This window comes from Empidonax traillii, unplaced genomic scaffold, assembly GCF_003031625.1.
Source record: "Empidonax traillii isolate 1590-97213 ecotype Southwest subspecies unplaced genomic scaffold, ASM303162v1 scaffold433:size1479616, whole genome shotgun sequence".
Taxonomy (NCBI): Eukaryota; Metazoa; Chordata; class Aves; order Passeriformes; family Tyrannidae; genus Empidonax; species Empidonax traillii.
In genome coordinates, this window is record NW_020955626.1 from 704,480 (window position 1) to 725,369 (window position 20,890).

Genomic DNA, 20,890 nt, shown 5'->3' on the forward strand with positions numbered 1-20,890 from the left:
CCCCCCGGTACCGCGGCGGCGGCCGGGAGAGCGGTGGGGGGGTGGAGGGTCGGCCGGGCACGTGGGGCCGGCGGGGGGAAAAGTGCAACAGCCCCGGAGGAGCGGGGGAAAGTGTCGGGGGGCGCCGGACTCACCCGCAGGACTCGGCCCTGCCGCTGCCCAGCACGGCGCGGCCGCGGCGCGGGCGGGCGGCGGCGCGGAGCGGCGCGGGGCTGCCTCCGTCCCGTCCCTCCCTCCCGTCCCTCCGGCACGCCGAGCCCGGGCGGCGCGGCGGCGTGCTCCGCCGCTCGGTAAATAACAATAGAGCCCCTCCGCCCGGCGCCGCGCCCGCGGGCCCGGCACGCCACCCCGCCGCGCCCCCGCCCCGCGCCGCCCCGCGCCCCCTCCCCGCCCCGCGCAGCCCCGCGCGGGCGGGCCGGGGGCGGCCCGCGACACCCCCGCGGAGGGAGATGTTGTTATTTTTTGCTGTTGTCAGTCTCTGACGTCACATCCACCTGCTGGGTAAACAAGGCTCGGCGCAAGGGAAAAATAATAATAAAAAAAAAAAAAATAAAATAATGGAAGAGCCGGGGGGAGGCGGGCGGGCAGCGCGGAGCGCACCGAGAGGCCGCAGCCCCGCCGGCGCGGAGCCCCGCGGAGGGACGGACGGGGAGGATGAAGGGGGGGGGGGCCGGGCCGGGGGAGGCGGGGCGGCCCCGCGGGGAAGCGAAAGTGCCGGCGGTGCGCGGCTCTGCGCGCCCCGGGGCCCGCGGGCAGGGGCCGCCCCGTCGGCCGGGGCAGCGCTGCGGGACCCCCCGGCTGCCCCGGCCCCGCGGCTCCGGCACTCGAACATGGGAATTTTAACAGCGCCGACGGCCTCAGCGCAGAGCTCGGAGGCTCCGGGGGCTTCTTTGGCGGCGGGGGGAGCGGGTCCCGCCGGGCATCCCCCTGCCCTGGCCCGGCCGGGACCCCGGCCCGCCGCCGGCAGCACGGCGGGGATGGAGGGCGGTCGGCGGGCATGGAGCGCGTCCTGCCTGGCACCGCGGGCGGGAGGCACCAGACGGCCGTGGAGTTAACCGAGCGACCGACTCGTTCGGGGAAAAACTCTTTTTTTTTTTCTTGACCCGCGAGAGCCCGGGGTTTCTTCCCTCCCCTTGTTTTTTCGGGCGATCGCGTGTAGCTGCCCGCAGGACTGACCCGGAGCTCCGGGGACGGCGGCGATGGTTTCACACATCCCCCGAAGCGACCCGCGCCCCCGGCAGCCCCGCGCCGGGCCCATCCTCTTTCCCGGTCCCATCCTCTTTCCCGGTCCCCGGTCCCGGTCCCTCGGCCCGGCGGCTCCGGCAGCAGCGCCGGGCCCGCGGCGCCACCTCCCGACGGAACGGCGGGAGCCGCTCCGGCAGCAATTAACACCTGGAATTACCCTAATGGCGAGGTACTTATGCCTAATTCATTATATTTTAAATAATTAAGAGCGGAAAATCGCTGCAAATAAATATTTGCAGAGGTGATGCTCGCGCCGCTGGCGGGGCAGCGCGCTCGGGTCGGGAGCGGGAGAGAGCCGGGAGCGGAGCGCTCGTCATCCCGCTCCTCCAGCCACGGACCGCAGGAGACACCGCCGTTGGTGTGACCGGCGGGATCACCCGCTTTAAAAAGCAAACACCACCACCTTCACCGTCTGATGTTATACTTTTTGTTCATCTGTTTCTTCAGTAGGAAGAAAAAGGAGCTAAAACTGGTAAAAGAGCGGTTTTTAAACACACTCCCCCTTAGTGCTCAAAAAAATATTTGTTTTACATTTTGTCCTCAAATAAACGGTTATTGGAAACTTGTTCATCTCCTGTTTTTAACTTCACTAATCTAAACCAGTACATCAAGTCTGTAAAACATGATTAATTCCACAGACAATACCAGCGGTGGGACTTCTCCCTCCCCCTCTGTCGATGTAGCTGCTAATTGTACTTGAATTGTTTACTGCTGTATTGTTTTACAAGTGCCTGGAGAAAGATGCATGATATTCCCACCACCGGCAGAACCATCCCAGGAGCAAATGCTTGGCAGATTTTGGCAGGGATGTACACAGGCTACAACTACAGCTCGTTAGGTAAAAATAAATAAATAAATAAATAAAATACGAAGGTGATGACGCCTCTCTAATTATAGGTGTTACTTGTTATAAAGTCAGAATGTTTTCCAAGCTACTGTAATGCCACACCTCCAGTGTCCCAGGAGCCAGGCCTTGGAGTCCTTTCCGCTTTAGTCACTGGTTTATGATGCTTTGCAGAGCACATCACCAGGCTGCACGGCGGGTTCCTGGCCCACTTGGCACTCCCGCGTAGGTGCAAAGCCCATGTGGGCACTCGGCTGTTATTCTACATCTTACATCAGGCATGAAAAGTTAAGATACACTACACACTGCCCCAAAAGCTGGTAGGCATAAAGAGAAATGTGCTTTGGATTCACAACCTGGTTTCACAATTGTCTGACTTTGTTTCAAATAAGTCCAAGCAGAAACAGTCCTGTGAGTACCCTCATACTGCAGCTAGTAGCAAAACCCCTTTTTGAGAAGCCAGCGGTTGCTGCTTTCCACATTCCCGTGTTTTGGGTGTAGTCAGGGCAAGTCTGATCAGTCTGGCAACAACTAACCTTCAAAAAGCTAGAAAATGCAGCTCTGCCCATCACATGCTGTACACGCAAGGTAAAAAATAACACCGGGCATTTCTTTTGCTCAGATAGCTTTAAAGACAGGAAGGGTTGACTTAGCGAGGAGGGAGAATTTCAGAAGGTATAAACATGAGATCCTTCATTTGCAAACACATTTTCACCCCTCATCTGTTTTTGCCGTTATACTTTCCCTGTTTCCCTGGCCAGAGTGGGAGCCGTGTCCTGGCCTGCGCTGAGAGGACAAGCTGGAGCAGAACTGAGCCTCTGTGTGCCAGGAGGTGCCTGGCAGGATGGGGCTGCCCTGTAGCCACCCCGAGGGCCGGAGCCGGTCTGGCTGTGGCAGAGGAGGCAGTGAGCAGCACAACCTGCTCACTGCTGATTGTAAGGGAGAGAAAAGGCTGTTCTGCCCTGGGGCACCAAGATCCAGAGAGAGAAGGCTGGAGGCTGGCTTCACACACAGGGCAGTGGGAGTCGGGCACAAAATGAATGGCATTTTGCTCTGCTGTGAGTCCAGAAGAGCTCCACTGCAGTCAGAGTTGCTTTGGATTTGCATGGGCAGTGCAGAGACATGAGTTCTAGATTCACCCCAGCCTCCTCTGGGTTCCTTGGTGGATGGGAAAGGCTCCCCACATCCGTACCCACACTAATCCTCTTTACTCCTGGAGGTGTCTCTCCAGCCGCTGCTGTACCAGAAGCCACCCAGAGATAACTTTTCTATAGCACATTTCCATTTGTCCTGAGCTGCCAGCCAATACATATTTCCTTTTCCTGTGGGGCCAATGAATAGCCATTGTATTTGCATTGGACTATTAATCTGCCTGAATTTGGTCGAGATTCTTAAATGAATATTCATGGGAATTAATGTCATTTAATTCCTATTGCTTCCTGAATATAATTACGTGCCGTACGTGAATTGGCAAACACCACAAGACATCCGATCTTGTTGAGAGTCTATGACTGATTAAACACCGCGAGCTGGACACTTGTGCAGTACTGAAGATGCACAAAGCCCTACCAAGATGCAGCCTGACTTCAGAAGAAAGAGCCAATAAAAGAGGGAGTACGTACATTGTGGGAAGCAAACAACGCCTTTAGGGATAGAAAAAAGGTATTTTATTACAAGTTCTTCCCCAGGTATTTGCCTACATGTAGAAACTACACTAAACATTTCTATTATTTTGCCAAAAAGCTTAATTTCTTCCTCTTTCTTGCCCACAGAAAAACATCTTTCAGGGCCTCCTATTCCCGGCCTCTTTCGAGAGACAACAGCATCTCTTGGAAAGACCTTCAGCACATCCTACAAATAAGAAATGCCCAAGTCCAATCCTCCTTCTCCCAGCAGTCCGCCTGCCAAGGTTCACGCTGTTCCCCGAATAATAAAGCATAATCAGCTCCGTATTGAAGCAAAACCCGTCCCCGGCATCAGTGCTACCAACCCCTGTCGTAACATAACAAGGACTCTTCCCAAAATATTTGGGCTTGCCCTGTCACAGTGAGAGGCGTTCGAGTTCAGCGCTCTGTCAACAATGCCAGGTGTCTCCTGAACCTCCGGCGCCCGAGCCAAGAGGGAGAGCTCAGAAGCACAGGAATAATCATTATTCACATTACTAAAATGTAACGGAATGTTTAAACAGATAACGTAACACAATCCCTCACAGCAGAAAAAAAAAAAAATATTGTTTATTATTTATCCCAGTCAGATAGAAAATGAACTCAATCTCCTGGAAAGGAAAAGCAAGGCTCCTTTTTTTTTTTATTTTTCTTTTCCTTTTCACAACTGACATCCACAGAAAAAAATATTCTATTGTGCCAGCTGTGGCCCTTCAAAGGGGGCTGATGTTCGCCGTGGCTCTTGATAAAATGAACTGGCAAATTTTGGGGTGAAAAAAGTGACTCAAAGCCAACACCATCTAAGAAGAAAAAAACCCTGGTGAAATAAAAAATCCAAGAACAATTTCATGTTGAGTCAATCTGAAGATTTCATTTCAATTTTGATTTTTTGGGGGAATAAGAAAAGACACACACCCCCTTGCTTGAAAATAAAATTAAAGGACATTTTGAACACAAAGTAGTTTCAAAATGAAAAATCAAAGTGTTTCATGTCAGAAGTGTCAAAACTAACAGCTTCAGCATTTGTCAGAGCTTTTTTGAGTTTTTATAAATGACAAGTTTGGCATGTGTGCACAGACCGTTTTGGTGCTGCTGAATCTGCATTTTTGCATGCAGAAAAAAAAAAATCGGTTGGGTGAAATTTTCTGCGGAGAAGCCGTTTGCTGTTCCCTTTGTGCAGGGACCAGCAGCGCTCTCCCCAACGGCTGTGCCAGAGCCTCGCTGACACCTCCAGCTCCTCTTTGGCTTATTAATATTTTACTCTTCGGTCTGCAGGACTCTGCAGGCCTGGTCTCTTCCAGAACCAGCTCCCTGGTTAGCGGGAGGAGGTACAAAGGTTAGGAGAGACTGACTGTGCGTCTCCAGCTTGATGTGCTGCTGTGTGACAGGCGGCCACAGACCTATCCTAAGGTGACATTAGGTAATTTATTAGCTTGGTTCATTACTGCCTTAACAAAGTTACAGGCTAAGCTCTCTTTCATCGACTCGCTGCCTTCCCAAAGTGGGGGGGGGGGGGGTTTCCAAAAACATTTTATTCCCAGAAGTTTGGAGATCTTACAGTCAGGTTTACACCTTACCAGGCAGGAGGGTGAGGGTGAAAATCGAGGTAGATAGCACCTGAATTAAGGCATTTAGTTTAAAATCTCGAATTACATAAAAAAATCTTAAATTAAATTACATAAAAATCCCAAGTTACATAAATGCTACTGCTATAAAAATGTACCACGAAGCATTTACAATATTAGCAACTGAATACATTCTTGCTAGGAAAGCAGCAGCCACCCGGATTTTGCAGGTCTGCTTCCAGCATAGCTGACTTTGCTGCAGGTTTGGGACAGTGCCTAGTCCCCCGGGAAGGCAGCAGATAAGATCTTCTGCAGATAGCAGACACCTACCTGCCTTTTGCTACCCAATTTCTGTAACGCTTTCTACATCTCTCTGATGACAGCAACACTTCTTGCTGTATCTTGACAACTTCTAATTAACCCAATCTCAGCATCTCTAAAGCTTCCATAGAAAACCAATGTACTTCTCTAGAGCAAGAGACAAATCCAAAACACCATCTCCTCCCCTGACCTCCACAGGGGCTACAAAACCCAAGGGTAGTCTGACTATGCTGAAGGCCAGACTAGCTCCTTCTCTGTCTTCCTGGAAGGCAGTGGTGAAAGCCAGCAGAGACAGAAACAGATTTCTAACATCTTGTTGGCATTTCTGGGTCTGCTTAAACTCCTGCTACAGGAGCACATGCAGAAATGTCCGTGCCACACATTCAGCTTCCAATGAGACAAGCAGGTCTCCTTATTCCCTGCCCTGCTCTCCCTGCCAAATTCAGTATTCCCTGGGAAGGAGATGCAGTAATTGTGACTTTCCCTTTGAGGGGTTTTCTGATGAAGCTGTCTCAAAAGTGTACTAGGCTGAAATATTATTTCATCTTAACTTTTTCCACTATTATGACTATTTTTCAATCCAAAAGTCCAACAACAACAAAGATTAAAGCTTTTACTCTAGTTACATATCTATGAAAACAGCAGTCTCCTGTGTTTTGGGAGATAAACACTACCAGATGCTCTAGTAAACATAAGAGAGGGGGAAAAAAAAAAAAAGAGAGTGGCCAAGAGAAGGAAAGGGCTGAAAATAAGTTAGAAATAGCAGAAGGGGAGACAAGAAAAGTAAATTCCTGGTGTTTCTTGCTATGTGGCAGTGAAGAGGTTAAACCCCAGAACGCTGCCATCTCTAGACAGAATTGGTTGTTATTGCATTGAGAAAACCCCGGGTTGTGTTTTCCTTGTCCATTTTGACCCGTATCTGACGTTAGCATTGCAAATGATGTCTGCTGCCATTCAACTAGTCAGAGTGAGCGGACAGAAACAAGACAGAGAGCTTACCAAAGACGATACTAATGGAAGGGGTGGGGAAAAGTCTGATTTACATGTAATTAATTATTATTTATGTAAAAACCATATCGTTGTGGTGGTTCTTGACATCATTCAAAGCCTCTTTTCAAAAGAGGAGTCCCCCTGGTTAGTGCCACTAATCTTGCCTGTGCTGTGAATATGAACTGGGACAGCTGATGGCAGCCACACTGGCCCATCACTGCCACTTGTAGAGTTGAAGTCAACTGCCCAAAAGAGCAAAGGAAAAGGATCCTGGCTCCTCCTGAATTTGCATCACCAGGGCCACGGGAAGCTATCGACTCATTTGGTGGGGAATCATCAGACCCGAGGCCAACACCGCGCAGAAGATGACAGAGTCATGCATAACCATTGCGAAGAAGTTTCAGATTAAATAAATGTATTTTCTTCCAAACTTGTAAAATGATTAACTTATTTATTTGATTTCAGCATCTAATCACAAAATAATTACCTAACCCAGCCCCGAGGTATCTTGGCGATGCTGTTCGAGACACACTCCAGCACAGACAAAAGCTCCCGCGGGAAGACATCAATCATCTTCCCGTACAGATGAAACTGGTCCACAAAAATGAAGGGCACGGCTCCACCCCAAGCTCTTTCAAAATTCGTGTGTCTCAGCCATAGCTCCAGTCCGGCTCCCAGACACATTCCTGCCCACCAGTTTTCACAGCAGCTAGGTCAGACCTCAAGTGCATGGATTACATATGGCAGCATGACCCAATTTATTCGGGCTCCGCTGGACAAAATCTATACAGTGGGAGGTTTATTGACAGTGTCTCACTGGTTCTCTCTAATTTGCCAAAGGAGCTGCTGGGCAGGAAACTCAGTTAACCTCAATCGTGGTAGGGACAGATTAAAGGGAGCTGGACTCAAAACCAGGCAGGTCTCAAGCCACCTTCTTAATAAAGAAAAACAAGCCACAGCATTAAGTGGAGCAATTGGATGGGGTAGGAACTTTGGCTCGAGCCTGGGAGCGGAGGCTGGAGCGGATGGGACGGGCAGTGCTCATTGGAAGGAGGGATGTCACCTGGACGGACAGTCCCACCCACCCACTGAACTCTGTGCAGCCAGCGTGCCCCCAGCACACCTTCCCATCCTCCATCTGCCCCACACCCACCTCCAGAGCATTTCTACACATGGCATTGCCTCTGCCAGTGCTCTCAGCTAACAGGGGACACGCAGTGATGGTGGTGGCTGCTGGGCTTCGGGAGGACATGCAGGCCAAGCCCAGGTTCACCTGCCACAGACCAGGTGGACAGAAACAAGAGCACCTGCCTGCAAGGTTCCCACCTACCCTTCAGCTTTTAGACCACAGCACAACATTTCACGTTCTCCTACCACTGCCTCCCTGTCATCTGCTGGGAGCACCACAGCATAGCTAATGCCTCCTGGAAATCTCCCTCTAAACATACAATTTTATCCCAAGCAATCAATTTCCAAAGAGCACAAAACAATATTTCCTTCAACCCTTGCACACCTCAGCTGTGATAAGATTTTTGTCCTGGGTGAAATAGCTTGTCCAGCCTTGCCCAGTTTGTGAATGAGCTCATATACCAGTCAGGGACCTGATATTCCAGTTGGAAGAAAAAATAAAAAATAATAATAGTAAAAAAAAAAAAAATTCTCCTAACAGAGAATAGTCTTCTCTCTTGTGTTATTTGTCAAAAGCTTCTGTCATCAGCTTGAGACCAAGCAATCTCAGCTCATGAAGAGCATGCATGGTATGAAGAAAAGTTTTCATTTCTTGGAGCAGACTCCAAGATACTCAGCTTAGCTTGCCTTGCCTCCACTCCATTTCAGGCTTTAAATATTTTGCATGCTGGTTTTGGTATTTTTTACCTACATCATAATCAACACATTAATTTCTAGTTTTATTTTGAGAAGGGTTTTTTGTGTTGTTTTGTTGGGTTTTTTTAAGTCACCTTTACCATAGGGACAAGTAGACTCATACTTCTGTATTCCAACCTTCAAACTTTGTAAAACAGAATGAGGGCAATAGAGAGACTGTTTTTCCTAGTGAAATTAGCACAACCATAGGCAGAACATTTTCAGAGCTACTGAAAGCTCTTTATCTGGTTGGCCTAGAGACCAGATGTTTTCCTACAAATTCTTTGGCTCTCGTTGGTTCACAACTGCTCTCTGCCATCCTTTCACATCAAACGTCTGCTCTGGTTTTTCTTTCAAAGAGAAGAAATTATTTAAATGGGAAACTTCACACCCAAGAACATTGTGGCTGTTTGTTCCTACCCAAGGTGATTCTCTGGCCAACACGTTACAGCTTCCACCCCGATACCGTGAGAGTTGGAGGCACATTTCCACCAACCCTCCAACATGCTTAATCACATCAAATAATTTGTTTATGAAGTTCAATTCTACAAAGCCCAACCTGGAAGCAGGTACTCATCCTCCCAGGTACAAGCACTTCTGCTGCAATTTCTTTTAAAGTCAAGGCTGATCTTTATCTACAAAAGGCCGGAGCAATAAGTATTTGGTGTGTTTAGAAAACACGTCTCTTTCACCACACCTGCAGCCTGCCTGCCAGCTTTCAGCCATGTGGACTCCCCACTGCTCTGGGAGACTCCAGTGCAGTAAACAAAGTAGTTTTCCCTGGTTTCCCATGTTCCAGGTACCTCTCCCAAACGACTTTACATGCTCATGCCCTAAAGGTCTTCATGCAGGTCCTGTTTCCACAGCACTTCCACAGGCTTGGATTGGGTGGTGGGAGGTGAGGGTGGTTGGGTTTTCTTCCACTTCTCCACTTCCTCTAGGTTGTCCTTTTAACAACTTTACAAGAGTGGCAAAAGATCCCTCAATGATGAACAAGATTAGGAACCATTTCAGGATTTAGTCCTAAGACTTCTTTTCCCCTACCCTTGATATAAAAGACCATTCCATCATTTTCAGGCTTCTGGTGAAAATTTGTTACAGCACCCAAACCTGCAGCTGCCTCCTATGAGCTGCTTCTACCTGACGCAAGGTAATGTCCCATAAGCCTCTCCCCTGGCATCGCTGGTGTTCATGTGGGTCACAGCAATGCCAGTGCCACTGAACAAACAAACTTCAAAGGAACAAGGAATGCCAGAGCCAGGGAGACACGCCTGGGGGCGAGAGAACTGGGATAATAAAACTCACGGCATCACCCCGGTGCCAACAACACGGTACTTTTTGTGCCTCTCTCATTCCTGCAGTTTCTTGGAACGGTTTCCTAAGACACCATTTCATTCTGGAGGTGAAAGGAATGAACGGGCAAGGGTTAAACCGGAGCCGCCATCCCCCCCCCACAGCCTATTCACAGCAGAAGGAAATCTGTCTCTCTCCCACCCCTCAGCATCCTGTCTCTGCTGCCTTGGAAAACACACAAATCCCTTACAGCTTCCTGAGGAGCAGAGACCTCAGCCTGCTCCCAGCTGCCCTCCGCCCCAGTGCACCCTGCAGCATCCTGGTTTCCCCACGAGTGCCTTCCCAGGGGGCTTCAGCCACAGCAGCTCCTTCCCTCCCTCCTGGCCTGGCCAGAGGAGCTGCTCCCACAGCACCATCTCTGTCTCCTGGGTTTTATCCCAGCAGATGCTCAAGCTTGGCCTTGGGTACAATGGGTACCCCACAGCTACCACAGCTCTTCCTCCATCAGGGCTCAGTTATTCCCAAGTGCCTTTTTCTCCCCCTTGCCCTCCTTTACCAGGTCCACCCCAGTGGTTTATTTTCCCTTTTCTTTCTGCAGTTGTTGGGGATATCCGGAAGGGACTTGAAACTTCTCCCTCAAGGTCATCCCAAGCTCATCTGATATATTCCCCACTGGGCGCCCAAGAGCTTCCCCATCCCACCGATGCCTACCATGTGGCTCCAAGGAGCCATGACATGTTCATAGCAATCTAGAGACGAGGAACCCACAGGCAGGTTTGTGCTAAGCCAAGTCACACAAGCCTTGGGAAGTCCCTCAGAGGTCACACAGCTGTTACTGCTTTCCCTATGTGGCCCTTGAGTGTTGCCGAGCACCCCTGCCCCTGCTGAGCAGAAAGGTCGGCTCCAGAACCACAAATCCTCACCAACAGGCTCAGAGAATGGATCAGCCATCCAGCTCTCCCTTCAGATACCATGGTGTGTTCTAGGAGAAGCCAGCCCTGGGCACCTGAGCAGTCTCAGCATCACACAGAGCACCCAGAAGGCATCCCACCCACTACAGCCACAGGGCACTGCATGGCTGGGAGGTGCTCAGTATCCTCACAGCAGCATCACCTCAGCTGTGTCCATGCCAGTAAGTGCAGTTTGAAACATGAAACGGCCGTGCTGCCTTCTGTCCATGAGCTGGAGCACGTTGGTGCCAGCTCGAGGGCCTCTGACCCGCACGTTGTGTGTTACTCACACAGGTATGCCCTGAGAACACTTCCAAAGGGCAGGTACTGCACGCTCTGCATCCTCATGGGGAATCTGTGCAACCTAACTGGGGCACTGGGAATTCACACCCTGGCTCTCTGTGCTAGAACTCATCTGTGGAGACATGGCTTCTTCCAACACTCCTGGTCACAGGGAAGCGGCACGGAGAACCGCAGCCTTGCCAAATCTAAACATTGAAAATCGTGAGTCATAGTTTCCGAAAATTATCTAACCGGTATTTAAAAAGAAAAAAACTAATGAACTCCATTTTTCATCTCTCAGATGACACCCAAAAGTTTCTCCACAGTTCTCGGTGCTAAAAACTCGAGGGAAAACAAACACATGACAGAAAGCAGGAGTAGAGATTTTCATGCATTCTCATGATTCCAGAAGCTGAAGCTTTAAGGAAATAGAAATAAACAACAAAAGGCTCATGATATGGAGATTATAATTTGGCTAGCAGCAGAAGTAAAACCTCATGGTTTATGTGACAAACCTCAACTGAATAACTCAGCTCAGAAACTTGGAAAAAGAAGGTGAAACATTCCAGCATCATTTTGGCTGCCAAAAATAACAGAAACAATTGTGCAAAATTTCAACACAAGAAAAAAAAAAAAAAAGAAGATCAGTGAGATTTGTTCCACTTTCACGAACTCAAAGACAAACAGATGTTGACAAAAAGATGTTGCAAATAGCTCGTTGTTGTTCAGCTGAGCCCGACTCGCCGCGATGCGACTGCATCTCTCGTTCATTAAGTCATCCCCCTTCACTCTCACTCCTCACCAGTGGCTCCTCAGCCAGTGTCTCTGCACCCTCTGTGTCTTTTGAATCTTTTACCAGCACTACAACTTTATTTTCAGTCTCTTGTACACCACATTAACAGTCATAATTAATTATTCTCATTTCTTATGCAGGAAGTACCTGGTACTGGGTACTTCCCAAAGAGAAAGAGGCACAGACCCTGTTTCAGGCACATGAAAAAATCTCCATTCCTTGGTAACATCTGCACTTTTTAATATGATTCTACAATTTGGGCTACAAGTACCAAAGGGCTCAGCTGGCTCACATGTGCTAAATTCTGTCCTCCTTCAACACTGAAGCAACTCTTAATTTTATTTACTCTAGATTAAATCTGTGGGACCCAACCTAAATGATACCAAAACCCAAGAGGTGCTCTCTTGGGAAAAGACCTCCGAAATGGATCCCATGTCCAAATTGAAGATGACACCAACACTGGTTTCATTTCAAGGCCATCCAGATGTTCAGTAAAGTGATTAGGAAGCGGTGTGTATCAAATATAAGATACTCTGCATTGAACTAATGCATTTATTTGCTCTGAATGGTTTTCCAGTTCAGGGCAGCACTTTGCCTGTCACAAGTAAAGTGCTTTGACAGAACACATGGACATTTCTGCTGTTTAAACTGAGCCAGCAAACAGAATGGCCAGCAGCTCCCAAGTCTCAAAAGAGTCCAAAGAAGTACTATCACTGATATATTTATTTCCTGGTCAACTAAATGCATGAGTTCAGGTCCCATTTATCAGCGTCCTTCATACCCACAGCCATTTGAAAGGAAGCAAATAAACATAACTACATTATCGTGGGGTCATTGAGTTTTCAGCCTGTTACTGGCTACCAGGTGTCCCAAACACCACTAAAATCAGGTAATATGACCCTTTGCTTAGAAGAACAAAGGCCAAGAGCTTGTCCCAGCTGTAGGTGGTACAGCACCTTTGCCCAGACAGGACTGGGTTGTTTCAGTGCTGTTCCCAAGCCAGGTGTCCATGCTTGTGGCATCAGGCTCTGGTGCATAACCTGGCCCCAGCTGTGTAACTGGGAAAAGGTAGGCAAAACTTGCCCAGGGCTAGAAAAAGGTGGGAAAGCCTTGTCTCAAATTACTGCAGAGTGTAAGCACCTTCTACCTCTCCCATAGGGACCTGCTGGGGATTTATCATTCCCTTCGAAGAGGAAGAATGAGGATGAAGAACAGCTGAGAACATGAAATTGGTGGATCCTGTTTTACTGCCATACTTAGCAATACAAGAGAATAAGTAGCCCCTTCTTCCTACTTGTCAGAGGAATGCTCAGTGGATGTGTTGACTATTACCCTGTTTGCCACAGTTTTCTAGGGAGAATTACAGCAACAAAATCCCCAGGCAATCACTAAATCCAGAGGCATCACACCCTCTGCTAATGGAAAACACAAACTCCATACAGCTCAGAAAAGGCACCAGCCATCCCATCCCAATGCAGCATCCATGGACACAAGCAGGATCTCCCCTGTCAGGGTCCCTTTTGACTCTCAGCCTATGTCTCTTTTTCTCACTCAAGTTTCTCCTTGCACCTTCAGCTTGTGAACAGAGGAGGACTCACAGGCACATGGGGAAAAAATCCAGATAAGAGAATGCAGCTGGGTTGTAATTTGTAGTTTCACAGTCCTCTGTGGATAAGCCCCAACACAATACATCCATTTGCCTGCAAATTCCGAATTGTGTTAAACCCACAGTAGTTCTAATATAACAATATCTTCATGCTGAGCAACTTGAAGACTGCTGAGAAATACAGCACTTAAGCAGAACAAAAAGCAAATTCCCAGCAGCACCTTCCCACCCCCATGTTTTTATTGAGTTTTAGTAGAAAAGAATTCAAAAATACAGAGGGCCTGCAGACCAGACTAGGCATTATCTGCATTAATTTGGGGTTTACATTACTTTCAGCTGATACTCTGATGAAAAATTAACCCAGCATTCCCCCACGGCTTGGGATTTCATGAGCAAGTTTTGCGGACACATCTCTGCTCCCTGGACCTGGTGTTCCTAACAAATTCCACTTACATGGGCACACGGGAAAGGGAGGAACAGCTCTGTGAGTGTATGTCTGTTTGCAAGACAGTCTCACAGCTGAAAAAGGAACATGTAGAACATCAGCTCTGATACCAGAGCTCTGGAAGGGGTTGTGGTAACGTGACTTTTCACCAGCCTTAGCAACAGAAGAATCTGCCCACCAAGATACCTGCTCTTTTGCCATACAAATACAAATATCAGAAACTGATTTAAGTGGCACTGAGGTTTTTCATTAGTGCCTGAAGGAGCTGGAACTCACATCTTCCTGTCCCTTAAGGCAAAAATAAAAGTTTTTCAGGTTATAAAGGTTTTATGCTCCCAGCTGAGCTTATCCCATTATGAGATCTTAATTCTCAAAACAAATAACAACTTCATGGTTGTCATTTCATTAGGTTATATAGGATGCAAACCAGAGAACTACATTCGTAAGAGTCATCAGTGTAACATATTCACATTTCCTGGCTTATTTCTGATGGAAACTAAGTTTTTAGCAGCCACCTGTAAATTCAAACACCCGAGGCCCTCCCCCTCACCAGAGGTTGCAAACTTGAGCCACTTCTCCCGAGAACATCCAGGACCAGAAAACTCTCACCATAAGGGGGACCAATAAGCAAAAGCTCCATCTGTGACTGAGCAGGAGGAAACAAGACTGTGGGAGGATAACAGGGCATCAACACACCCCAGCTGAACAGAGCACATGCTGAGCACTCCATCCAGACACCTTCAGCAGCAATCCAACATGCTTCACCCTCCTGGAAAGATAGGCTCCTGCAACACCACCATAGTGCTTCCACCTCCCAGGGAAAGGCTGGTGGCCTTTTTCAGTAGCAGCACATCCAACTCCTGGTAGCTTTCCAGGGCACACAGATCACTCCTGACTCCACAAAAAACCACTTCTCTCTCAGTTTTTCACTGCAGCCCCCTCCCAGCAGCCCGTAAGCCCCCCAAGCAGAGTCCAAGAACACCTACCTCCCCACAGCAACACATGATCTTCCTTCTCTCCCATGGCTTCATTCCAACCAGCCTTGATCCATGACTGGCAGAGAGCTGAAAGGCATGGAAGCCCCTTCTCAGGGGCCATATTTCCCTTCTCCACTCCAAACCACCTCCCCAGAGGAGAGCTTACCTTCCTTGTGGGCTCTTGTAGCCTGAGGGAGCTCTGGGAAAACAGCTTGCACAGATGGAGCAGGTCAGGCCCATTCCCTCACTGTCTGCTCACAGGTGTAGGCGTTTTCCTCTCCTGAGCAGGAACTGGAGGTTGCAAAAACACAGTGTGAAGCATCTCCCTGCTCTGCTCCCTCGGGTGGGATGGCTGGCAGGAACTTGGGGACTTTGGCTCCAGGATTTCTTGTCTGGATACCTTCCACTTTGAGGAGTTAGACCCTCTAAGTTAAAGGAGTTAAAGGGGTTCACATGAGACAGGGTGGCAAATTTGGAATTAAAGCAGGTCAAACGCTAGGTTTTCAAAAAAATACAGTAAAAATAACATCGGTTGGAAGTGACTGGCAAGAATTAACATGGGCATTCTCACTGGAGCAAGGTCTAGAAGCTGTAGCAGACAAATACAGGCATTTCCATCAGGCATTGCTTAATATACACCCTGCAAAGGCAAATCATTGGGTGGGAAATGGAAATCATGAAGGAAAAATATACATGTTTCTGATTATTCTATCCCTAATGTTGTGTTCTGTCATTATGGCAGATTGCTTAATTGTGCTGCTGATTACTTTTCCTGAATTCTTCCTACAGCTGTAGTTTTTGCAGCGCCGTGGAAACACTAATTAGCAGGAGGAATGTTGCCTTACATTTTTTTTTTTTTACAATATATACATGTTAAAAAAGAGAATTCCTCAGCATTTACTTACTTAGTCCAGCTCTGTTGTTTGTTTAACCCATCTCACTCCTTGCTGATCTGTCCCTGCTGTACACGGTGCCTGGGTGAAAGTGCAGAGGTCACAGCCAGACACATCCCGCTGTGGGCTGAAGGCAGCTGTAATCCCAGGCAGCAGCAGTTCAGCTCAGTCCTTCCCACCCCACAAAACTCACCTTGTCCAGCAATCCAAATGTGCATTCACTGTGGGATGGGTTAGTCTTTTGCTACCAGGAATTATCTATGTGCTTTGCAATATGCAAAATAAGCCGCCGGTACAGGAACATCTGCACGATGCTGTAATCTTACTGCACGTTTAGACTCCACATCCTTAATGATCCATCACAGGGATGATTTGATGTTGGTTAACTCTTGTTTCACTGTGACATGCGTTCGCCCTGCTTGTCCTGCCGTACATTCCTGCAACATATCCACTCGCTGAGGAGAAATGCTGCTTATTTTGTGCAAATTACTTGTGTGGCATTTGAAGTTTTTATTCTTTTGTCCTTAAGTGCTGACTGCCAGTTCAGCCAACCTTCCTCTTCCTCCTTGCCATCCTCTCTCCAGCAGATGCAAAGGGAAGAAAGAAGTTGCTCACTAGAAGTGTGTGTGGAGCCCTCACACAAGTTATTTTAAGAGGGGTCAGAGGGGATCCCAGTCTGACAGTTCCATAAACCCACCAGTATGGGATTGCTGGGATTAACAGCAAACTTTGAGGGGGAGTAAGCAGCACATGGCTGCTGTTTGTAAGCTTTGCCTCTCTCAAAGTTACCGATGCATTGACCCCCACCTAGCACAGCATTTTTTCTGTTTCTCTTGCACATTTAACCGTGGTCTGAGCCAGCACCTCAACTGTAACCCCAGGGCCAGCCAGCTCTGTGTAATCAGCACTTTAAGCCTCCAGCACAGGAGGTTTTGCTCTGGATGCTTGAGACTACAGCTATTCCGTCAGCTCAGTTTGGGTTTGACTCTCTGGGAGCTCGCTCAGCCCACACACCCCAGCACGGCCACCCTGCTTCCCAGGAAAGGAAACTTGGGTGGGATGAGAAACCTCCTCAGGCGCCCCGGGGGCCCGCGGCGGGGCTGACTCATGAGCGATGCCCACGGGGCTGCCGCCCGGCGCTCTGAAATTTCGGTGGCTTTGGTGAGTTCCCCACTCAGCCCTGCCCACGGCCCGCGACACGAGCGATGGAGGTTTCGGTTCACCAGCAGCACCCAAAGGTCAAGACAAAGCAAACCAAAAGCAGGTTGGGCTGAGCTGTTTAACAGATCAAAGCCCAAGGTGAGGAACGTCTTGGCTCAGCTGAGCAGCGGCAGTGGGTGAGAAGTGCCCAAAACTCACCAAAACGGGGCTTGACCACCTGAAAGCTGGAAAGGAAATAAATTAGAAACCTGGGTGAAGCCGAGGGCAGCTCATTAAGTGCCATTTGTAACAAGAAGCCAGCTTTGGGGCTTGGAGCAAGTGCTCAAGGAACAGAGGATACACACCCACACAGATCCATTGGAGTGGCCTCCACGCTTTATGCACATTCACAAAACCCATTCGCTTCTTCTGGCACGTATTTTCCCACCAATGTATTGCTCCTGAAACCAAAATGGCTTGAACAAATAGTGCTGTGCACCAGGACAAGGACTTGAGGATGCACCACACTGACTGAAGCTGGCTGTACAGCTGGGATGGGCTGTAGGCAGAATCCCTGGCACCTCCTGGGCTTCCTACACACCCTTCAAAGGACCAGACACCACGTGCATGGCCAGCCCTGTGGTGCTGGAGGCACTGGGCTTGCTTTGAGCCTGCAATGGAAGAGCTCCTGCATGCTTAGCAGGCGAGGTCAGCATCTCTGGACATCTGGCAGCTCCCAGCAGGCTGCCAGACATTGGGAAATCTGAGACAAACACACAAAAGCCTCCAAATGGGCCTGTACACAATGGTCAGGTGGGAAATGCCTGGGGAAATGGGCATGTACAGTAACCTGGCACTCTGCAGTCTGCTTTGTTTTAGCCATGACTGGAATGCAACCAGTCCTAGGTTTTGTGGAGTCAGGAGTGGGACCTTCATCCCTTAACCCACTCCACAGTCAGGTTCACTAAGGTATTTGGGTACTAGAATCTCATTGAACAACTAAATCCCATTCATCTCACTGGGCCTCTACTGACAGGGAGAAGTCCCTACCCAAAAGGGCTTGCAAGTGATGAGCAGAAATGTCAGGTAGAACAGATTGCTAAAAACCAATAGCAGACACATATCCTCCAGAAGAAAAGCCATTTTATCTGCCTGTTCCTAGTAAGTACAGGAAGAGGTTTCATGGTCACCATAAGTATTAGGATTGAATAATGTTTGGCTATATTAATCTGAAGTGCACAGCAGGGAATAAGGTAATTTTTCCATCCCTCTGATTATATGTAAAATTTTTATATGAGCTTTTTTGTGGATTTGATTGCAACAACTTGGGATGTTTCCCAGTTTGCTCCTCTCCCAGGACAGTTTTTTTCTGGATCAGCTGCTAGCGAGCCCCAGTAGAACCCATGGTATAAAATATTTGTTGCTTTAACATTTCAAACAACCTAGGGAGTGGAGGTTATACTCTCCTGGCCCGTGGCCCACGTGCAGTGCCTTTGCTGTCTCGGAGGCCTCTGTTAATATCTGCTACAGCCGAGCACCAAGGAGTGGGATGGTCCCACAGCATCATGTGGGTTCATGGTGACTCATGTGCAAACAGAAATCCATGCTTTCCTGCCCCAGCACGCCTGGTGACACCTTTCAGTTTGGTTAATCCAGGACATGTTGGCTAAGAATGTCCTCACCCACCCTCTAAATGGCAGCGCACATAAGTCACTTTGTTACTTAAAGTCTGTATTTCTTTGTTAAAGGAGATGCTGCAAAGTGCTTGAAAATACTGTTGGCTGCTGTGAACTGTGGTGCCCAATCAATGAGGGACATGACAGTCAATTACCCTTCCGCTTTCTGATTGTCCCCAGCAATCAACCTGATCGATACCTTCAATCTCAGTTGATAAGAGATACCAAATCTGAAATAGGACGTTCCATTGTTTTGGAAGTACTGTCACATTGTGTGCAGGGGGACCCCCCCATTTATTTAACCACTCACTTCACTTCCACCTGTTCCAATCCAGCCTGGTGATGTGCTCTCCAAGTGCCTCACACACATCCTTTTGGCACAAGTGCCCAGCAGGACCACAGCTCATTGCCCTGGGACATCTTCACTGCAGAATTATCTACCTGAGAGTGGCTGTGGTAGAAAATAAGGATAACAAATTTGGGCCACTGCAGCAGGGCAAAAGGAGGAAAATCAGGAGGGAAGCTCAGGTGCTGAAGCAAAGATGATGTTTCCCAAGGTGCCACTCCGCAGGTCTGCCACAGCCTTGCTATTGTCCCAGCTGGCATCTCCATCCAGTGCCACCCCTCGTGTCACCCAGTCACCATTCAAACAGTGACAGTCTCTTGGTGTGCACTCACTGGCAGAGCACTTGGCTTTGTGGGAGGGAGGGTGGCGTAGAGCAGGAGGTTGTGCCTGTCTTTGTTACAGGAGACTTAAGCAAAGCTTCCAAATATTTGAAGAAGAGCCCTGCCAGGAGCTCTTTCAGAGTTTCCTTCAAAGATGCCAGTTCGAACAGGCTTTTGTAATTGAGAAGGATGATTTGCATTTGTAATGGTTTAAACACAAACCCATGCACACCGGCTGGGTGCAAGGCAGCAGGGACAGAGCTGACTGGGATGGAAGCAGTCTGGAGCAGGGAAGAGCCTCCCTGCACTCCTGCCCTCCCATCCAAAAGCCTTGTGGGATTGTTTGGTGTCCTCACACACATCCCTGCAATCACGGCCTGTAAGACATCTCCCTGCCATTGGCACCTAAGGGTACCCAGGCCCCCCCTGTGACAGATGTGCCCTCTTGGTGGCCCTTCAACACCTGTCCTTTGCACAGCAGGATAAGCTCCTCAGTGGAATGACTACAGCAGCCAGAGGTCTCTCACAGGTGAATCCCAACTCCATGACTTACCACCACAGTGCTTCCAGCTCCTGCAAGCTTCACTGTAGGGAAATGGCTCCTTAAAGCACGTGTCCTGGGGTCAGACAGGCAAGGCTCTTGGCTTCACTTTAAAAATACACAAGGAGGTGGTGAAAATAGGAGGAGTACCTGCTGCATCCTTAGAGTCATGAAGAAAAAGCTGTAAGACTTGAACTCAGGAGCTCAGGGTGCAGACACCAAAAAAACCTGCAGTCTAAAAAATGATTTACTATTGGTTGGCTGTAACAGGTCTGAGCTGTGGGTCCCCTCACTCTCAGTGACACCCTCAGCTCCCTGCAGCATCAGGCAGCCCCAGCAGACCCCTCGGGGTGCACTGCACAAGCAAACACCACAAGCCCAGGCCAGGCCCATGGCTGGAGGCTTGTATGGAAAGGAGGGGAGAAATAGCTAATCCATTCACCAGAGCACTGCACAACACCAGCATATCCTGGGAAGGACTGGGCTGGATGATGCTGCTCACAGCCATGCAAGTAGGAGGTACTCCTGATGCACCTTTGGCTTCTCTCACCCTGCTCCTTGTTATCCCTAAATGCAAACATCCAAGGCAACCAACCTCAAAGGTAAATTCAGACATCCCAGAGTGTTCCCTCAGCCCTCACAGCCCCGGGTCGGTTCTTGCAGCATCCTGGACACCATTTTTAGAGGACAATCTTGTGAAATAGATCCTGACCAGCCAGCCGTGAGTTACGATGTTCTGATGTCCACATGCAGTGGAGGCAGGAAAGCAGCTGAAAGATAACGGAGATAAAGCATTATCCCTAGGATTGCAGTATGGCCAGGAGCCAAGGCATTCCCCTTTTTTTAATACACAATCCTTGTCATAAGATTGAATATCCATTTGGGGGCAGAATTTCCCTACTTTCCTCCGCACACTCCCCTCTGAAAGCGTTGTAATGCTTTACTTATTGGCATCTTATTTTGATGAATAGGCTGCAATTGGTGCAAAAATCTCCTCAATGGCTTTAGGAGGTTCAGGCATGTGATCATTGGCCCATTTGCACTAAGTACCATCACTCAAAGTCTGTATTACTCACAGGATGCTTAAGCCAGCATATTTTTTTAACAGGCACAGTCCTCTGAGGGTATAGCTAAGT

The 20,890-nt window shown here is 48.8% G+C and overlaps 1 protein-coding gene across 2 annotated transcripts in view; it reads right to left on the minus strand.

The window, feature by feature from the left end:
- Positions 1–168, minus strand: part of FOXP1 (forkhead box P1) — a 384,733-nt gene extending 384,565 nt beyond the window's left edge. Inside the window, exon 1 of one of the 2 annotated variants that reach the window (XM_027894545.1) lies at positions 135–168. The gene's annotated coding sequence lies outside the window, so the exon portion shown is untranslated. The remainder of the gene's footprint in view (positions 1–134) is intronic. The other variant, XM_027894540.1, reaches the window with a different exon arrangement.
- Between the last annotated feature and the right edge of the window lie 20,722 nt (positions 169–20,890).